Source organism: Nicotiana tabacum, chromosome 11 (genome assembly GCF_000715075.1).
Source record: "Nicotiana tabacum cultivar K326 chromosome 11, ASM71507v2, whole genome shotgun sequence".
Taxonomy (NCBI): domain Eukaryota; kingdom Viridiplantae; phylum Streptophyta; class Magnoliopsida; order Solanales; family Solanaceae; genus Nicotiana; species Nicotiana tabacum.
Window position 1 is genome coordinate 146,972,218 of NC_134090.1, and position 20,184 is coordinate 146,992,401.

Consider the following 20,184-nt stretch of genomic DNA (forward strand, 5'->3'; position numbering starts at 1 on the left):
CGGCATTCTTCCTTTTATCAGTTTTTTCCCTTTTTTTTATTATTATATATTTTTTATTTTGCAGTAAAAGAAATGCGACCGGATCCGATGAGGATTGCCTACGTATCACGATGCCTGCGTGAATCAGATCATTACGTAGTTCGAAACTAACAAGTATAAAAATAAAGAAGCAAATGCTCATTTAGCATAGGGCTCAAAAGATTTGACTATTCTTTGTTTATTTACTTATTCAATTTTTTTTTTTGGAATTTTTGAAAGAAATACTTTAAAAGAAGAAAGAAAATTTTGTTTATTTTGATTTTTGTTTTATTTTTTAAAGAAAGACTTCTAAAAAAATTTATTTGCTTTTGACTTGAATTCTGGAAATTTATTAAAAAAGAAAATATGTTTGGTTGATTTTTTTCCGTTTGTTTTACCTTTTCTACGGAAGAAAGAATGTATATGATGTTGCCCCTTAAATTTTGAAAGAGGGACTTTTAAGAAAATGATGTGGAATTCTGAGTTTTATTTATTTACAAAAGCACTTCTAAAGAAAAATCCTAATATTTTGAAATTCAATTTTTCAAATATATATTTTTTTTTAAAAAAAACATTTTATAAAAGAGAGACTAAAAAGCAAAGAGTATTTTTTTTTGGATTTTTATTGCTGATTTTTAATTCTTATTACATTATTTCACCTGAAAGACTTCAGAAAGAAGGAGACTATTTTTATTTGAGTTTAAGAAAACTTCTATATTATTTTTTGTTTTTTTTATATTTTTTAAGGAAAAATTTATAAAGAAAGAACTAAAGGGAAATATATTTTTTTTTGGATTTTTAAAAATTGGGGCCGGAACCGATGAGGTTTGCCTACGTATCTCACATCCGGTGAGAATCAGACCCGCGTAGTTCGGTGTAATTAACCGAATTATTTTAGAACAAAATTCTTTCCTTTTATTTTTCAACAAACAACTTCCCAAAAATAAAAGACTATTTTTCTATCCTTTAGTTTTTCTTTTTCTTAGTAAATAAAACAGTTTCCCCTTTTATTATCGCAAAATTTCGGCAGAGTTTTGACAGTAATTGGGCATTGCTATTTTTCAAAGTAGAAAATTAGCCTTATACACTATTATTTTTATTATTTTTTTTTGTTTATATTTTTCAAATACTCCAAAGTCAGGCAACATGCATGTCCGAGACAAATAGATGCACGGAAACAAATAGGATGCAACAAGATGGTCTTTTCATTTCAGGTTGCTAGTCCTAGACGGACCCAACCCCTGTGTTGAGTCCCCTAAGTCAAATGCAACATGATGCAAATAAGCGTTCCTACTAGGGATCCGGCATGAAGTCAAGTTATTCTAGGTTCGTAACCTGGGTATTTGTTCTAGACTGTGTACCCGAGCGGACAACTCGAGTCGAGGAGGGGGCTACGTACCGGGGACCCGCGAGATCGTCCGGCTTTGTAGCTTGTCCGACCTCTTTCTTATTTCAGGTATTGACACTAACAGAATAGGGAGTCTCGACCAGCGAGCTTCTCCTAGAGGTAAGAAGAAAAGGGTTTCGGCACAGTTTATATACAGTTCAGATAATATCAAAGCGGTAAAAGACAACATTTAGCACGTTATGCAAAAACATGTAATAAAGATCAGATAATAAAGCCAAATATAACAATTATTCTAAGCTCGAATTCTTGAACCCTGAACCAGTGGTTCTGGGTTATAATCCCCAGCGGAGTCGCCAGAGCTGTCACACCTCCTTTTTGCGCGCCCGGCCCCGAAGGGTTAAATGCGCGAGGTGGAGTTTTTCCAATTTAAGTGACAATATTCGAAATGGGATTATTTATTTAATTCAGAGTCGCCACTTGGGAAAGGTTTGACTTTTGGTGTCCCAAGTCACCGGTTTATCTTGAATCCCAAATCGAGGAAATTTTCGACTTTTCCAAATGAAGTCTGCGAACCAGAAATTCTAAGTAAGGAATTCTGTTGACCCGAGGGAAGGTGTTAGGCACCTTCGAATCCCGTGGTTCTAGCACAGTCGCTTAAATTGTTATAATGGCTAAATATCTGATTTAAATACATGTTATGACTTACGTGCTTTTATTAAGTTTAAACCGCATTTATTATTATCACTTATTTATAGAATTGCAACGTCGTGAAAAAATGCATCTCGAGCCACGTCACAATCAATGCACCCGTGGTCGTCGACACATTTTGACTCCGTTGAGATTTGGATTTGGGTCACATCAATGTGCACCCGTGTTTAAGAAGATAATTTAATTAAGCCGCGCCTAAAGAGTCTAACGTGTTGTTATCTTTGGAGAAGGAAAGGAAATTCACTAGACCGCCCATCTCCAAATTCTAAATGTTTATTATGATTAATTATTGAGAGCCCCGCAATGTGTATCTTTCTTCTAACGGGGCTCATCTCATTATTTAAAAGGGATATCCTAAAGTGGCTACATTTTCTATTATGTTTGTCTATAAAATAAAAAAAGGGGAAAAGGTACGTGCTAATTTACTTAACCAAATCCGGATTTCCTGTCAATCATTTGATTCATTTGGTGAATTGTTTGCAAGATGAAGAATGCAGTATCTCGTGGAACCTGCCTTCAATTTTAATGAAAATTACATACAAGCTGGTGAAACGCTACAACTATTCCAAACATTTCTTGAGTTGAATTTAGCTAAACTTATTTAGGCTAGATTAAAGGAATTAACTACTAGACGTTGTTACTAATGGGATTTGAACGTGATCCTATGTACTGCCTAACGAGACCCAACAAAAGGACTAAAATAAAACAAAACAGCATAGTATAAGTTTGGAGTATACATACCCCGTATTAACAAACAACTACAAACTACAACACAAAGGACTAAAATCAGACGAGTGTCAGTTAACATACACTTTCATACTATTGAATTATAAACTAACAACTACACAGGCCCATTAATATACCATGAATATTCCAACAAATACTTGAACTTCTTCAATTTTTTCATTTCATGTTTTCAAACTGTTTCAGTTACACCAATATGGGACTCGAAATGTGTACCTGGGAGATGCTTACAATGAAGAAAGCAGGAGAGTCAGTTGAGCAGCAGTGCAAACGAAACAACAGCAGTAACAGATAAATAGCAGCAGGACAAATTCCAGTGCAAGATGCAATTATAGACGAAGGAAAAGGCCAAATGATGGCAGCACACAGTGTAGTAGGAATAGAACTCCAGACAATCCAATTCCGAGATAAACCAATGCAACAAACACTACCAGTAATCTCGATTGAAACTTAGAAAAAGCAATACTACCTAACAGATTGACAACAGATGAACTTCAAACAAAACCAAAGTTTCTGATTTCCTGTCTGTTTTTTTTATTTCTTGCTCTCTTTCTATCCCTATCTATCTCTCTCTGTATGTGTATTTTTAAAATCCAGAACCAGTCCCTCAATGTTTATACATTCCTTGTTTTACTTCTCTGTCTATATTTCTTTTCAAAAAATCCCTCAATAATTCCAGTCTCCTGTATGTTCTGTGTGTATTAATCTGTATGTATTTCAGCTCTCTTCTCTCTAATCTATCCCCTCTCTGTTCTCTTATCCCCTTTAAAACTGATGGCAGTCTGCCTTTTATAAGCCTAAAATCAAACCTTTAACAGCCTGTTTAGAATATCACAACACCCCTCCCATGTGCCTTCACATTTTCAGATTCCACTTGGCTAATTAAGTATGAACAAAAAACCCATGATATTCCCTGGCAGACTCACTTTAAGTAATGTTTATTATTTCTGAGGCTAAAGTAGAGTATGAGCAGCAGAATGTAGTCTGACAGCATATGCTGTCAAACTATTTTAATTCAAACAGGACCTTTATGCACATGTTGTGCACAAATGCACATGCCATCAATTCAGATTACAATTACAGCCTACACCTTAGATTTCTGAAATCAAATTAGCAATTATAAGTAACTAAACTCAGTTCCTAATCGATTCAGGCAATGCTTAACAGAAGCAGGTCAATTGGTTATTGTTCGGACAACTGAAACTAATTGACGACATAAGTCGACTCGACTATACTAATCATAACACGTACAATCATAGCCAAAAATCAGAAATCTAAGAGTATCACACAAGGGGTTCAGATTGCAATGTTAACATAGAAATGACCTCGGGAGCTAATTGAAATGACCAATTACGAATTCAATTGAACATACAGTTTACACACATACATTACGAAGAAAGACTTGACCGAATACAAAGGTCCGGTCAAGGTGGACAATAGCAGTTCAAAAACACAAAACAAAACGTTTGGCCATACGGACGGACTTTTAACAACACACAAATATACGAACTGAAATAAAGAAAAGAAAATCAACTCACCTTAAAGCTTTGAAAGAACAAATCAGAAAAAATCCACTTGTGTTTTGAACAGATCCTCCTTAAGGCTAAACGGACTTTTATCGAAGTGTTTCTCAGATGAGAAACACTTTGATTAAGGTCCATTAGACCTTAATCCCTTGGTTTAAAGCAGGCACGGACCAGGCTTGGGGTTTCTAGGGTTCGTGGATGGTAGATTTGGGATTTGGGCCTCCGTGGTTAGATTCGGACCAAACCAAGCATGGTTTGGTCACGAGGGGGGTCCGAGGACTGTCTGGTATGAATTTAGGGTAGATCGGTGTAGATCGAGTTTTGACTCGAATCTTCAAATGAAGATTCGAGAAGGTGGGATGGGATTCGAGCTGAACGGTTGGTGGATCCATGTTCAGGGTGTCAAGGTGGTCCTAGGGTGTTAAGGTGAAGGTCACCGGCGTTCATGCCGCCGGATTTCTGGTGAAGGGAGATGGGGGCGGCTAGGGTTTGAAGGGGAAGGGTCGAGGACGGAAGCTGGGGTATTTGGATAGGGGGGCAGGGTGTGGTAGGAGGCTTATATATGGAATGGGTGGATTGATTTCAACCGTTGGATGAGGCGAGATGGACGGCTTGGATCTGAAGGTTTAAACGAAACGTCGTCGTTTGGCTTAGTAGGGGTCAGAATTGGTTCGGGTAACGGGTCGGGTAGTGGGGTTATGGGTGAGAGATCCGGACCGTTGGATCGGCTTGGTTTGAACGGTTGTGATGGATTGGCATCGAAACGACGTAGTTTTGGTGTTAAACTACGTCGTTTTATGGCCTGGGGGTGGGCTGTTTGGACTGGTGGCTTGGGCTGTTCATTTGGGCCTCCGATTTTGAAAATGGGAATTGGCCCAAGTTCATTTAAAACGAGTTTTAACCTATTTTCTTTATTTTCTAATTTTCCTAAACATACAACCTAATTAAATAAAACTAAACAACATTAATTAATACTTAACGTATTTATTACACATATTAAAATGTTAAAAGTAGGTAAAATTAAACAAGGCAACAAATCAAGACAAAAATGCGTATTTTGTGATTTTCCATTTAACAAACGGATTACGGTTTAAATTACGCATGACACATACATTTTGTATTTTTTTTTTAATAAAGATAAAAATGGGCAAAAGATCATAAATAATTAACAAAGTGCCATGTAAAATCCAAAAATTGTACAGTAGGACCATTTGTTATTATTTTTATTTCTTTTGGAGCGATTGTCGCGTAAAACAAAAATCACGTGCTCACAGCTGCCCCTCTTTGTTCGGAAACACGAAGGGTTTTCGTGCAAAGATAAAGTGAGCGGATATGAGCGATTTTTGCCTATGGACTACTCCGTGTGAAGCATGTTTTTGAAAGATCTGACCGAATCTTGCTTCAAAGATTTCCTACATATCCTGGGCTAAACAGGAATCAGGTCAATGTAGTTTGGGAAGCTTCGGTAGCTGGGACTACCATAGGATTGCAATGCTTGCTGTTACTGCTGTTGCTGTAATCACCACTGCTTTACTGACCGCTTTATTACAACCAAAGAAAAATTGAAACTGAACTTAAATACTTATATGCATGTCAACTGCTAGTTACAAGATCCTTATCTATGATTCTTTTGCGACTTGATCATGGGTCTTAGCTGATTTTGCTTGGAGACTTCGATCCGAACCTTGATGCTTGCGAGTTGTAGGTGCTTGCTTATTCTCCGGGATGCTGAATGAGGCGTGACTGGCAGAGTTCAGGACCTTAATCCAATGTTGGAGTCGATCCACCTTCCATTAACTCCGATATCTCGGGACATCTTCTTTTTGTCCTTTTCTTTTGGATTCTGGTTTGAGACTCATCTCGTGGGTCATTTCGATCCGTGTGGCTCGAGGTTAGACCTGCGGGAGAAAACAAACAAACGAACGAAATTTTCTGCCCCAGTTTCACTAGGAAAATTTCGTTAATTATTCGCCAGGAAGTTCATAAAATTGATGGAGGAAGATAAAAATGCGCGGTTCAGGATTGAAGCCCTAATACCGACTAGCTGGGGAGAAGTTCAGTTTTAGAGTTTGAAACTCTAATACTGGCCAACTGGGGAAAAGTTCAGTTTAAAGTTTGAAACCCTAATGCTGATTACAGGAAAAAATAAAATTTAGTTTAGGGTTTAAAACCCTAATGTTGACTGCATGGAAAAGAGTTCTCGGGTTATGCCGAAAAGATTCATCGAGTCATGCTGGGAGGATTCATCGGGTTATGCCGGGAAGATTTATCGGATTATGCCGAAAAGATTCATCGGGTTATGCCGAGGAGATTCGGGTTATGCCGAAAAGATTCGGGTTATGCCGAAAAAGATTCGTCGGGTTATGCCGGGAAGATTTATCGGAATATGCCGAAAAGATTCATCGGGTTATGCCGATTTATTTTCTAATTTTCCTAAACATACAACCTAATTAAATAAAACTAAACAACATTAATTAATACTTAACGTATTTATTACACATATTAAAATGTTAAAAGTAGGTAAAATTAAACAAGGCAACAAATCAAGACAAAAATGCGTATTTTGTGATTTTCCATTTAACAAACGGATTACGGTTTAAATTACGCATGACACATATATTTTGTATTTTTTTTAATAAAGATAAAAATGGGCAAAAGATCATAAATAATTAACAAAGTGCCATGTAAAATCCAAAAATTGTACAGCAGGACCATTTGTTATTATTTTTATTTCTTTTGGAGCGATTGTCGCGTAAAACAAAAATCACGTGCTCACATTTAGTATAAACTGTTGTACTCCCTGAGAACCAGATCTCCACATTGTTCCCCCTACGAATCAACCATATTCCTCATGAGAACCGAGCCTAAGGAACTGATCACAACTGGTTCCTCAAGACTGTTTGGCAAATCATCAAAACTCAAGGTACCATAGCTTATCAATTTCCTCCTTTTTGATGAATGACAAACCCAGAATTATTCCCCCTAAGAATCAGGTTCCTTATCTGCACTGATCACATCCGGTCCGTACCTAGTATGTTGAGAACGTTTGTCATCATCAGAACATGACATAGAGTATAACTTAGATCAATTTCCCCCTTTTGATAATGACAAACCTAAAATTATTATTCCTCTTGAGAACCAGATTCCTCACATGTTTCCATGCGGATCAGACCTATAATCAACATATTATCAGCAATGTTCCCCTTGCAAAGCAGAGCCATCTTTCATGTTCCCCCTGCGAAGTACAACCATCTTTCATGCACAACACACATATCAATTTGATTCTGTTCCTCCCCCATGTGGACACCTATATTACTTCCCCCTTTTGGCATCATCGAAAAGAATAACAGAAGAAGTACCACCAAAAAGAAGTTCAGCAACATTAACTCAGGCCATTGGGCAACACAACATAAACAATAACAAGAGCAACAAGTGAATGTCATTGCACAAAATAGAGTGATTGCCCATAGTGGAATAATTATGAGCACAATATCTTTTACATAATATGACAATTTAAACAACTGAAGTACCAATGTTATCAAATATAGGGATCAAAAGAAGGTAAGAATTCAAGGGAATTTGGAAGGAGTGAAGGACATGGATCACTGGGCAGGAAGAAAAGAAAGGGGCTAAGGCTTTGTTGAGCTTGTCCATTTGTTCATTTACTCTCCTTTGATAAATGATCATCTGCTTTCTCAGTTCCTTCACCTGTTTCCCCAATCTTTCATTCTCACCCTTCAACTTAGCATTCTATTCTGCTGAGGGTCCTCGAGGACCAGGTTCTCAACCTATCTAAGTATGTTGAGCCATCAATCAACGCACCAAGAATCTCCCCAAGCTTCGTCTCATCAAGAACAGACTCAGTCCCATTGCACATATAGCATCATAGTATCACATAAAACATAGAAATTTTTACTTCTTCTTTAGAAACATTGGGACTTGTAGGAACAAAGAGGTGATACAATTTTTAAAACTTAACAATGTCGAGAGGTTCCTCCATTTTTTAACAATATCAGAGTCAACACTCTGCCTTACAGCACCTTTTGAGACTTCAACGTCTTCTCCCTCCAAACCTAATGGCTCAACCTTTTGCTTTTGTAAGGAACCAGGTTCCTCACTTACACTACCCTTTCTATCCCTGAGCACCATGTCTCCCTCTTCTTCTTCTTCTCAATCTGTTATACCCTTATCATTTGCTGTATCTTTCTCAACCATCTTTATTTTCTCCATTTTTTTATTTTTGTTATTTTTTTAATTCTTTCTCACAAATGGAGATTTTTTTCACTTCATTCTCTCTTCCACAATCACCACATCAGCAGGTCACACCACTTCATCATCGATCAACCTACTATTCTCAATTTTCTTTATTGGATCAGAAGTTCGTTTAAACACAGAACTCAAGGAGAAAAAGATCATCATTAAAATTGACTTCATGAGAAGGACTTGAGGCACCAGGTCCCTCATTCAGTCCTCACATTTGCCAGTTTCTCCATCCTTCATGACTTCCACAAATCCAACCACAACTTCAACCTCACGCTTTAGAATATTAGATCTACCATGTTTCCTTTCAGTTACACTTCCATCAAAATCTACCAAAGACTTCTTGGGGTTATGATTCTGATGGAGTTAGGTTTTTTTTGGAAAGTGAGAGAGTTGGATTCAGCTCTAGCATATTTGGAAAGAAGGATTACTTTGAGACAAGTTTAATTCTGGTTTTGAAGAAAATAATCGGTTTTGTTTGGGTATAGGATAGAGAAGTTCCTTTTTTGAGCAACGGGTCAGTTTAGAAAAGGTTTAACATTTTGGACTTCAAAAGTTAGGAGGAGAGGCAGGAGAAAGGCAGAAACATATTGATGACATGACACTTCAGCAGCTTAAAAAGGCATATAAGTATTGAAGAAACTACTAACCTGAGTCTCAGGAACCAGGTTCCGTGACTGTTTTTTGAAAATTTTGATCAAGGACTCCTAGAAGTGCAATGCCACTATTACTTGTTTTTGTCCTGAGGATGCCATATGTGTATTCCTGTAACAATATAGATTTAAGTTAGATATTGCCGAAAAATACTTTTTAGCATTGTACCTTTCCTTCTTAACATAGCCAATCATCGAGGGACCAGGTTCCTCTTTGCCATTTTGGAGATTCTACCGCATCTCCTTCATCCTTCTGCTTGACTTGACTCATCAAATTAGTTTTTCCATTTGCAATATCTATAGCTTTACCAGGAGCATTTATGAATTCTCCATCTTCATCTGCTTGGTTTTGTGACCCTTTTTCCATCATTGTTGAGAAAAAAACAATTGCATCCAAAGGCTCCCGGGTAGGTCAACTTGGCTTTTCTCCCATTGAGCAGTTCATAGAGAGACTTCTTGAGGAGGGACCTGATCATGCATTTGTTAATCAAGTAGCAAGCAGTGTTGACTGCTTCAGCCCATGAACCAGGTGCTCCATAACCAATTTGTTGAACAAGTAGAAACTTACATGCCCAGTCATCTTCACCATAATTCAGCATCATCATTAATGACACTTAGGCATGTTAGATCACCACCATGCTGGGACTTAAATTCAGCAGTGTAGACATTCTTGTATCTTTTGGCCACAAACACCACCTCACTAGTCACAAGATTTGTGACTGTGCATATCTTGGACAAGAATTCCACTTTATTTCCCTTGTCACATATCTGAGAAACACTCAAGAGACTTTACTTCAGGCCATTGATAGAGTACACGTTTTCAGTTGAGTGAGTGAGTGACATCCCAATCCTTTCTACTCCTTGAGTGTACCCCTTTTAGCTATTTCCAAAGGGTACACTCTCTCCTTGCAGGGCCTTAAGTGAAAGGAGATCATTTGTACCTCTAGTCATATGCTCTGAGCAGCCGCTATCCATGTACCATTGTAGGCTGCTCCCTTTCACTGTTCCCTGCACAGGAAAATCAGGAGTTAGACTTAGGAACCCAAACGAGTTTGGGTCCCTTGTAATGATAGAACAGGTGGATCAGACTTCTCTTTGCCCATGCAAGCATCACATATTTTCTTTTCTAGGAACTAGGTTCCTCATCAATATGCCTCTTTTCAACAAAAACTTTATTGTTCTGCAACGACTGAATTTTAACTTTACACGAGTCCTTGCAATGAGAAAAGGGGTGAATGAGGGCTCTTTTGGTCCAAGCAGGCATTATACGTTTTTTACGTGAAGGACCAGGTTCCGTAGCAGTAGTTACTTTTTCAGCAAAAACCTTATTTTTCTGCAACGACTGAATTATGACCTTACAATTTTCTTTAAAGTGTCCAATGTTGCCACAGTGAGTGCAAAGCCAATTGTCAGGTATAGTAATGTACTTGCTATAAGGGTTGTAGGGAATCTTTTCCCTTTGGAACCTGATTCCCTACCTGTTTCCCCCATTGTTTGTGTACAAGGCAGTGATAGCATCAGAGGACCAGGTCCACTTAAGTGATTTTTCAAGATCACTTTTCAGTTTTCCTAGTTCTTCCTAAAGTTTGTTTCTCTCAAGCTCAACACACAGACTAGACTTTTCTGAATTCAACTCACTTTCAAGCTTAATGTGTGCCTCACTTGCAACTTCCTTTCCCTTTTGAGAATTCCCAGGCTTGCTTTTCAGTTTAAGATCCCCAATTGTTCCCTTTAAGTTTTCAACTACCGCCAATAGGTCATCTCTCTCGTACTCAATGTTAGCATTACTCTCAGTTAAAACCTCTTTTTCTTTCTTCATACTCTCAATGGTTTCCTCTAAGTCTACAATGGAAACTCCCATATAATCCCTCTCTTATTCAATGCCATCAATTTATTTTATTAAAGAATTCTTCTCATTAATGAGGCTGTGAAAGGCATCAATCAACACATTTGCTAAGGACATCAATTTTTTCTTAGAGTAAGTTTTCAAATTTCTTTGAACATGAAGAAAACTTACCTCATTTTCCTCCTTTTCCTCATCATCATCAGATTTGGCCATGAGTGCAAAGATTGACTCATTTTTGAAGATCCGTTTCTCTTGAAGTTCTTGGAGAATTATTGCTTCAAGAGATGAAAATTTTTCATGAAGTCTCCACCCTTTCCGCACTTGTAGCAAAGATGATTGTTCTTTGATCTGTTAGAGCTATCCCTTTTTAGCACTTCTCCATTTCTTCTGACCATTTTCTGAAACCTTTTGGTGAAGTAAGCTATGTAATTGTCTTCCTCACTCGAATCATTGTTAACAGCTTTAAGTACTCGGTACTTTTCCTTCTTTGGTTTTCTCCTTTCAAGAGTTGGTGGAGCAGCCATGAGGATCCTTCCTAGGTGTTAGCCTGATAGGAAGAACCTGCTCTGATACCACTTGTTAGAGACTGTGCGTCTACCAGACTGTATAGAGAACCGGGTTCTCTATGTGTTTCCTCTGAAAGTACTGATGAACCAAACTGTATAGCGATCTCATCCTATATTAGTTTGGTATAGTGCTATGTTTGTGTGAGTCCACCAAATAGTAGAGTACCTGGTCCTTTATCGGGTTCTGCAGTTAATGCTAGTAAAGTTGAATGTAAATAAGGCCGATGATTTTTACGTGGAAAAATCCCGCACAAGGGGATAAAAAACCACGACCTACACCTGTAGGCTTTTAACCTCACTAACTTGCAATCTCCTTATTACAAGCCACTTTACAATAACCCTATTGTAAAGACTTCAACTAACTTGTGATGCTCTCATCACAAGCCACTCTATAACTATCCTAGTTACAAAGAATTTGACTAACTTGTGGTATTTCCACCACAAGCCACTTTGTCATATTATGGTTACAAAGGGTTTGACTAACTTGTGATGTTTCAACCACAAGCCACTTTGTCACACTAAGGTTACAAAGACTTTTTCTTATGACTCAACTTAATCAACGCATCTAAGAAAGCTGGATAGGAGTTACAATGAAGAACAAATTACAAAGACTTTACAAACCTAAGGACTTAAGATATCTTCGATCTTGGATCAGGTCCTTGAGGTTACAACAGCTTTGTTCTTGAGAGAGGTTCTTGAACACTTGAGAGAATATTTTCCTTTTCTGATTTTGCAAGTGTTGAACCAGAATCTTGTGCCTTGTATGAGGTTTATACTACACAAGACATTACCTTAGTGATGTCAATTCATAATAGTGATGTCCAATCTTAATGGAAAGTGACTGCTGCACTGTCTGTTGCTCTGTCTGCTGTACTATTGCAGGCAGTCACTTTCTACAGTTGCTTTCCAACTATAGTTGACTTTGTACTTTTGTTAGAGAACCCTAAGGGACTAGGTCCCTGTTGTGTTCCTCTTTGTACAATTACGGACAGTCACTCAGTTGTGTTCCAGCTGTATAGTTGACTTGTACTTCTATTAGAGAACCCTAAGGGATCAGGTCCCTGTTGTGTTCCTCTTTGTACAATTGCGATCCAGCTGTATAGTTGACTTGTACTTCTGTTAGGGGAGCACCAAAGGATCAAGTTCCTGATCTGGTACTCGTGCACACTGCCTAGATTTTCTTGAGTTGAGTAACTTGAATCATTGTACTTTAGTTGATTAGAGAATGAGTGGGCGCTGGAAACAGTGTAGTGCGGCAAAATCTTCATTTCCAGTTGTGTCCAATTGACTTTGTACTGCCATGAGGAACCCACAAGAGTATTAGGTCCTTGTCTGGGTTCCTACCTCCTGAAGCTGTAGCAAGTTCACATTTGGCTGGAATCCGTTAGTTGTAGTGAAATCCAAGTGAGTCAGGTTCCCTATCTGGTTCTTGACATTAAGTTTGTTAGATCATCGAAACACATGGCAAAAATATTGAAAACCTATCAGGGCCCATACCAGGCCTCATTTTGAGCCAACTTTGATAATAAGAGTGCAGAAAACCTTTTTGGTATTTTTCCAGGGAAATGAAAATCTATCTTAGTCTCTTTTTAGTGTTTTTCCAGTTTCTGAAAATCTAATCCGTGTCCCCCTTCTTAGTGAAAGAAATGGTTCTTTTTATAGGCCTAAAGGGCCATATGCTGGATAACCAACAGGGAAATATTCCCTTCCAACCTTAAAAAGGCATCTTTTTAACCACTTGGGATAGTTGGCTGTCCCTTATTGGCTCAACATTTGTGCTAACCAAATAGGGACAGCCGCCCCCTATTTCTAGAACATTCCTAATATAAAAATATCTGAAAGTCTATGTTTTATTTCCCAGCTTAAATCCCTAATTTTTCAGTTGTTCAATTAACCCCCCCCCCAGAAGTTCTAATGATTACAGACTAATGCAAACAAAACAAAATCCTAAATTAAGAGTAAGGAAGATCAAACAGAACAAAATTCCTATTTAATTAAGCTTTCAACTAAACCTAAATCCTTTTGCTCAGATATTGGAATAAAAATAAGGATATAACCAGTATTTACTTAACACCAATTACAAACAAATGCAATTAACCTAACTAATTCATGCAAGCTAACATAGAAAACAATTATGAAAACTAAATCCGTTAATTAGCTTAGCCAAATCAAATTGAACTTTCAGACCTTAATTAAATATCCTACGATATTCAAATGAAATTAAACTAACCAATGACGATTACTTTAAAAAATAGAGATGAATGGAACTTTGAATTGACACGGACAAACAGACGAGTAATATTGGTCGGAGGATGAGAACACCAAAGAGAAAGAAGAGGAAAAGAACAGAGAAAACAGAAATAAAATTGAAGCAAAAGAAAAATTACCTATGTTCACTCTGGATCCACAAAACACCCGACCAGATTCTTCAATAAACGAAATGATCCTTTGACTAACATTAATGACTTTCCATGACAAGGAACAATCGATTAATGAAAGTTTGGGTTCACTTGACCACATACTGACCAAGAAAAGAAGGAAGGGAAATTTAGGGCTTTTTTCGGAATCCCAGATTCAAAATTCAACAGAATTGGGGCTGATTTTAGAGGAACCCCTGGGATATTTGGGAAGGGAGGGAGTGAGAGATTGCATGGTGTGAGTTTGGGGTTATTTGGGTGAGTTAGAGTTTTGGGAATTCTGAGTTTAGATTCAAGATTCGAAGGGTTTGAAGGGGATTTGGGGGAAGAAGACTAGGAGATTTGGAAAGAGGAGGGTGAGGAGATCATGTGGTGTTAATTTGGTGGCGTTTGGAGTGTCGCCGCCGCTGTGGGCAATTTCCGACGGGTGGTTGGCGCCGAAGATGGTAGGGATTTTGAGGCGGCGTCTCTAGGGTTCATTTGAGAGAGACGAGGGTTAGGGTTGGGGTTCGAATGGGGGGGAGGGCTTTCAGACAACTATATACTAAGTGATTGCCTAGTTCCGAACCATTGGATCAAAAGAATCCAACGATTGTGATGAGACAGGGGTAAAACTGGGTCGTTTAGTGATGGGAGGAAGACCTGGACCGGGTATTTGGTTCTTGGGCTCGGATTTTGGGGCGGGTTTGGGGTGAAAATGGTTTGGGCTTCACAATTTTGGCCCAGCAGCCCTTTATTCTCAAATTCCCTTTTTCTTCTTTATCCCTTTTCTTTTGTTTTTCTTATTTTTTTTAGTATTAAAAATCCTAAATTAATCTAAATTATAAACTAAACTAATTATCTAATTACAAAAATTATAGAATTACTTGATCCTAAATTAAAAGAGAAAAATCAATAATCTAAAAATTAAAAGGTAAAAATGTAAAATGAGCCATTTTTGTAATTTTTATTTTTAAATAAAATAAATAATTAACTAATTAATCCTAAAAATGTAAAAACAAAACCTGAATGTAATGTATGGTATATTTTGATGCTTTTTCATGATTTTAAATAAAATTAATCGTGCACAAAAAATGCAAGCAATTAACACAAAATCCTACAAAATTGAAAATAATTGGAAAATTTACTTCTTTAATTTGCAGGAGTATTTCACATAGGGCAGAAATCACGTGTTCACAGTTGCCCCTCTTTACTCGGCAACATGAAAAGTTTTCGGGCAAAGATAAAGTGAGCGGATACGAGCGATTTTTGCTCGTTTGAATGCTCCGTGAGAAGTATTTTTGAAAGATCTTACCGCACCTTGATTCAGAGGTTGCCTACATATCCTCGGCTATAAAGGAATCAGGTCAGTGTAATTCGGAAAGTTGTTGATAACCAATTTTTCGCTATATATTTTTAATATGCAAAATAACTTCAAAATAGCATATAAAGGCATACATAAGCATGTCCAAATGTTTTATTATTTTTCCATAATTTTTAAAGGTTTAAATTAATTTATTTTTCCCTTTTTATCCATAAAATCTCAATAATTATTTTCAAAAAATAGTATTTTGATGATTCATTTATGGGATTTCTATATTTATGCCAAAATATGGCTAAAATAATTTTTACGTATTTTTATAATTTTATTTAGTATTTTAGGGCTAAATTGCACATAATTGCAATATTAGCCATTTTAAGATTTAATTGTGTCTTATATTCATAAAATTGAGGCTTCTATTTTTAAGTTGTTAATTATGTGTTATAAATCATTTAGCCCTTTTAATTTAGTTTTTAGTAATCATTTACTATTTTTATAATTTAAAAAAGGGGGAAATTAGCTATTTAAATAACAGCCCATTTGTATTTAAATTTTGGCCTAAATTGAACCCCAATTCCGAATTAAACCAGACCCTAGCCCAATTTTAACCCTACCCAAACCCAGATTCCCCACATACCCTTTTAATCTAGGCCGTTGATCATTCAGATCAACGACCACCATTCACCCTTCCATAATTAAACCCAAATGACCCATTAACTTAATTCATTTCTCACCACCCGCCGCCCTTGAATCCCTCTCATCTCAATTCTTTCTTCAGCCTCACATAAACCCTAGCCGCTACCCAATTCCAACCTAATCTCTTGCAATCCCTACCTAATTCATGGGCTCCCATGGCGATTTGAGGCGTGTACTCGTCTCCTATGTCTGCTGGTTACCTATTTTCGTGATTCCATGGACAAATCTCAAAGGGATCTAGTCCAGTCTTGGTTCAATTTCTATCTATGGCCTTCTTCCGGCCATCATGGCTGTTCAAGTCAGATCCTTGACTTTTCCGGCTAGATCGGTAACTTTTCAAAGTCTTTCTCACTTTCTCTGGGTTCTCTGAAACCCTAGCTCTAAGAGTTTTTCGATCTTTTAGATCTGTTTTAGATCTATGTGTGTTATGAACTTCTTGATGTTTTCCAAAAAGGGGTTTCGATTTTCTTTCAAAGTGACTCTTCGTTTTCAAACTACGGTTTCTTAGACTCTTTTCAAAGATCTCTTCTCCGATTTTTCAGTAATGTTTTACTTTGTTTAAATGATTTGTTTATATTTTCCTTCCATCTGCTTCCTCATGTTAAAAAACCTAAGTGTTTTGGTTTTATCCGAGTTCTGAAGATGCCTTTGTTTGTCTGTGTGTATACTTGTTTCGATTAAGCTCTTTGTGTTTGAATCCTCTTCCCTGTTTGACTTATCTGATTCTGAGTTCTTACTATTGTGGAAACCCTAATTTCTTAAAAGGTTTTCCTCACTTGTTACTATGAGATCTTTACTTATTTCTGACTCTCTTTACCTGTTGGACTAGTTTCTTCACTTTGGCTCTACGTGTGAGCCCTGGCTATTTGACTTGGTTGACTACTGAGCCCTAGCTTACTCTTGTTACTGCTGCATGTTTTTGTTTCTTTTGCCAATGCGTTTGGCCTTGCATGTCTGATATTTTTGTTCGTTCTATTTATATGCTAATGTGCAGAGTCATGATTCTTTCTTGATTATTCTTGATTTCCTCAATGTTACAACTGATTGCAAAAGGTTCCCTTATAAATCCTAATTTTTACTCATTTGTTTAAAATTGATTGACTCCCTTCCTTAATTACTGTGATGTTTTACCTTGCTGAATCCTTTCCCAAAATTAAGCATATTTGTATTTAGACTCAATTATTTACTTCATACTTTTACTGCCCCCTTATATGGCAAGAATCAATATGTCCCAAACTGATTTCTTTCCTTTATTTGACCCTCTTAGTATCCGTTTGAGCAATAATTCCCTGATTAAAAGGAAGTACTTGTATTGATTGATTCTGATTGTGATTGTTTCCATGTCTGTATTAAAACCTTACTTTTTACCTTATTCTTTACTCGTTTTCAAAACTATAAATACCCTATCCTCTCTTCTTTAAACACACGAATAATTTGAGTTCTAAAACACACACTTACACTCAAAACTCTCTCTTTCTCTACTACCACTTGTGCTATTGCTTTGTCTAGCCGGCTGAAAGCCTAGGCTAGACTGTGGAATCTTTCTTACTCTTCCTTTCTGCACTTTGCTTCTCTACTGGTATGTCCTGGTTAATTTTCAAGCCTCAACAACAACATGCTTCTTTAGTTGTTTCAGTTTCCCTTATTCTTGTCTACTCCTGTTTATGGTTCTGCAGTCAAGTTACATTACTAGCATGTTGTAATATGTTCCCTTCCCCCTTAGATTAATGCTTCTCCTATGTGTGTTTTGAAGCATACTCTATCAGTCACTTGATTGTGTACTTGCTATCTTATGAATCCCAAACCCATATCCCCTCTATGTGTTTGTGTTCTTTTGGCTGGTTTGTGACCATGTAGAATCAACTATTGATGTGCATGACCAAACCCGACCCCTGTTAGGGTCATGTGCTTATAGACAAGTGACTCCCCAAAATCCCTTGGCCCCCCTTTGTATGACTATTGATTCTGTGTAGTTGTGAGTTTTACTACTGCAATTGATTTCAATCACCTCTGTTACTAATTGCTTTCAAAATGGACTATCAGTCTAGCTTTTTAAATAAATCTCTTTCAACATGTGTTATGTACTTCCACTATATTCTTAGAATCTAGGTTCTGCCTCTCTTGTGTGAGTCTTGCCTTGGGACGCTTGAGCTCTCTCTAAACTTGGACACATAAGGGCTGGCCCTTTCACACTGCACTCATTCTGTCTGGTTATGCAAATCTGGGTGTGAACACTGCCCGGGATCCCTTGAGGTCCTTAGAGAACTTTGACACACCCATGTATGAGAAAGGCTTTGAAATATTGGCATTGAAGTGGTTCATTACATAACTCAGAAAGGAAGTCAAGATCAGGCTTCCTTTGGTTGTAATTTCTTATTTTTGCACTTCTTTTGTAATTCAATCAGTTGGTCTGTAATAATTTGTAAACAATTATGGGGGTTGGCTAGTGAAAAAGAATGGGAAATATGCATTTTTTAGCTATCAAAAGGGTAGAAAGCATGATATTAGGTTTACATTCTTACTTGCGTAATCGAATCCATGCTTAAGACTCATCTCATGCATTAGGGATCATGTTCCTTAAGATTTACAATTACTGTTTTCAGGATGTTCACTTCACTAGCATATTACTTAGAGATTCCTGCTTTAAATATGTTAATAACCAATGTTTCTATAATCATGTTCCTATTGCCATGCACACTTAAAGATCATGTTTTAGGCTAAACAATACTAACAAACGTATCGTCTCTGCATATCCTGGGAATCATGTTTAACTATTGGTGCATATAGAAATCCTGCTTAGGATTCCGCATAAATGTTATTCTGCATCCCTGTGCACTAGAAAGCATGCCTATAGGGTCCAAATCGCCTGTTTAAAATTTGTTTACTGCTTTATTGCATTCCTAATCAATATAGATATCATGCTCATAGGACATCACTACTACGCCTAGGCAAGCCTTAGTTAATTGCTCGAATAAAATTGGAATCTGCCTTTGTTTAATTACCAACTGCTACAACCAACACGCTGGCCTGATTCAGACTTATTTTCTGAGTTATATAATGAATCTGGTTCTGACTCAAACTTTTCTTTAAGATTTTTTAAAATTCAGACCTTAACTGTGTTTAAGTAATGCTATTTATATGCATTGTTTGCGGAGGTATACATGGGCCTTATAATTGTTTATATATCCCCCCCTCAAATGCAGTCCTACGTGTTTTTGTATGCCGCCTTAGCCTTTTTACCTTTAAACCTAAGGGTCAACCTAAACCCTCCCTCTTATAGGAATAGTAGTCCTAAATTCCTTCGGGATTGATAGGAATGGAACGGGTAGTTGCATGCAATAGAGGTCGAGACCATTCCACGTTTTAATACCTTCACTGGGTGGGAGGGGTAGATATGGATATGATAACCGATGCGCTAATACCACGTGTATCCCCTCTTCTGAGGAGTGTCATACCGAGCATTGCGTTGAGGTGATCCATATTACAAACAAACCTAGGACCCCTTTTATATTCACAAGCATGTTTAGATTGTAACTCTTTTCAAAACCCTTTTTTTAATCATTTTCCAAACGTTTGTGTATTTAAACTTAAATCCCCTATTACTTGAGCCTTTATTTGTTTATTTGCTAATTTCACAAATTCACAAAAATTATCTGGCCGGGAACCACACTAGTGGATCCTAAGGGGTGCCTAACACCTTCTCCTTAGGGTAATTTCAAGCCCTTACCCTATCTCTGGTTATCAAACATACTTGTAGTTGAACCTTATAGGTGCCTTAACGCACCTTAAAATTGTTAGGTGGTGACTCTTCAGAATACCCAATTCCCAAATGGGAAATGATTCATTACACCCCATGAATGTCGAAACCCGGACTCCTCTCCGACGGAAGGGGAAAAAGGGGGGCACGACAGAAGTTTCGGTAACTTGGACTACCGGGAAGCTTTGATTTCCCTGTTGTTGTTGCTTCTACTGCTGGCATAACTTCTTATTACACTGAGGCAAAATAAAATGAAGCTAGGCTAAACTATGATCTATAAAAAACAAGAATCCTATCTACCATCTTCAACTTGGTTTTGCTGCCTGTACAATTCTGTTGTGCATC